Consider the following 2,407-nt stretch of genomic DNA (forward strand, 5'->3'; position numbering starts at 1 on the left):
ATTGATTGTTCTGAGAAACACATTTCTCGTGGATCTTATTGTTTATTTTATAGGCCAGTCTATTGCTTATTATAGCCCCTCAGAATGGGTCTAGTCTTGAGCAGATCAATACATCTGCTCTTTTGTTTTGTTTTGTTTTTTTAATGCATTTGAATGCTGTCCAAGATTGTTCTTCCATTTTAACTGATACTTTCCACTGTGTTTCTCCTCTTGTCTCACTTAGACTGAAGGAGGCTCTGGTTCAAGTGAGTCATTAACCCTTTGGACTTTATTGAATTTTTGTTTTCTCTACTCTTCTTTGCTGCAGTGGGAAGAGACCAGCACTTTTTTCTGAGACGACCTCACGTACACTTTCAAGATTTCCTGTCTTAATCACTAGAGTAGAATTTAGAACATTTTGTTTATGAATTTGCTATGCTTCTGAGATCTGAATAACAAACAAGAGTGACAGAAACAGTATCGATACCTTTGTATTATGGTGTTGGAGTACGTAATATCTCATTCACTGTCAGAAGAATACTCGGATATCTTGGGAAAAGTACAGACATCTAGAATGCTCCTTAGAAGCAAGAAGAGCATGACGTTGTCTCACATACTTTGACCTTGTTGGTAGGAAAGGCTATTCCCTGGAGAGGGACATCATACTTTGAAAGGTAAGAGAGTCGATGAAAGAGGGGAAAGTCACCTTCAATGAGATGAATTAATACAGTGACTGCAATGGGTTCAAGTGTGTCAGAGATGAGGAGGAACGGCACAACGTAGGACAGGGTTCTGTTCTGTTGTTCTGTTGTTCATGGTCACTATGAGTCCTATTCAATTCAATGACACTTAGCAACAACACACTTATTCATTATATTATGCCAATTGATCTAGATATTCCACAAACTGAGATTCTTTAACTTGCAAACTCTGTCGCTCATTTCCACTAGTGTTTGATTTTGTCTACAAAGATTCCGTAGCTGTGCCCTATGTGCTGTATTGTATAAATGCAGCAAATACGAGGAACTTGTGTAGACAAATCTCACAAACATGGTTTATACTCACACAGTTGCCCTCCCAGACAATCTCTAATATCTGCTTAGTATTTATATTTACTAATATATCCACTAAAAAATCTATTATTTATTGTTACTGTTGTTGCAGGCTTGTACATGATGAAGTATTCAGTTAAGCCATCCTATATTTTTGCAAGCCTCTCAATGACTTCCTTTCTCTTCCATCAAATGATTTAACTTGCCCAATATTGGTATTGTGCTTCCTTTCATGAGAAATAGTAAGTATACATTATCTACTTAGTGATTCCCTCCCTGCCCCTCCAACACTGGGAAACAATCCAAGTATATCTTTCTTTTTGTAAATCTGTTCATGATGGGGGTTTTTACCACTTATCCTTTTTTTGACTAATTGCACTTATTGTCCTCCAGATTGATCTATTTTTTATCTATTTTTATCTATATTTTATCTATTATTTATCTATTTTATCCATTTTTTTTTATTTTATCCATTTTTGAGATGTGTCACACAGTGAACTTTATTCTTTATCACTACATGTTGTTGTTATTACTATGTGCCATCAAGTTGTCTACAACTCTGAGTGACCCGACCTGTACAACAACTCTGAACGCTGTTCTGTCTTGAGCCAACCTCATTGGTTCTGACACAGCTACCTCCATTACCCGAGTCATTGTGTCAATCCATCTCATCCAGGTTATCTTCTCTTGCTCTGTCCTTCCACCCTTCCAAGCATGATTTCCTGGATCTCCAAGGACTGGGCCCTCCTTGCAACATGCCCAAAGTATGTCACACAGAGATTCACAATCCTTCCCTCCAGAGAGTAGCCCGGTTTCACCCTTTCCAGGATGAACTCCTAATTGTTGTTGCTGTTGCTGTTGTTGTTACTTCTGCAGATTGCCTTCTAGTCAAGAAAGACTCCTAATGATCTTATGAACAAAAGGCCTAACACCTTTCTATAATTATCGGCATTTATTAAAGTTCATAGTTTACAGAGGCATGTTGTTTAGAAGTGGATACCATTCCTGCTTCCAAACTTGTCTTAAACTGGGAGCTCCACCAAACACTGTCCACCATGGGTAAGCATTATGGCATTTGATATCCCAGTGGCATAAGGTTCAGCATCACAGCAACCCCAGATTACCTCAATACAACATATTGACAAAAGAGTGCTGTATCACTAAGAAGAATGTCAATACTCTTTTCCAGCACCACAACTCAAAGACATCAATTCTTCATCTTTAGTCACTGTTCAGCTCTCTGAGGCATAGCAAGTAATTGTGAAGACCATGGCCTAGATCAGGTGTACCTTAACCTCATTGCTGACATTGTTACTCTTCAGTACTCTGGAGAGGTCCTTGACAGCAAATTTTCCCAGTGCAATCAATATTTTTTT

Source organism: Elephantulus edwardii, unplaced genomic scaffold, assembly GCF_000299155.1.
Source record: "Elephantulus edwardii isolate Elephantulus edwardi_28Jun2011 unplaced genomic scaffold, EleEdw1.0 scaffold00431, whole genome shotgun sequence".
Classification (NCBI taxonomy): Eukaryota; Metazoa; Chordata; class Mammalia; order Macroscelidea; family Macroscelididae; genus Elephantulus; species Elephantulus edwardii.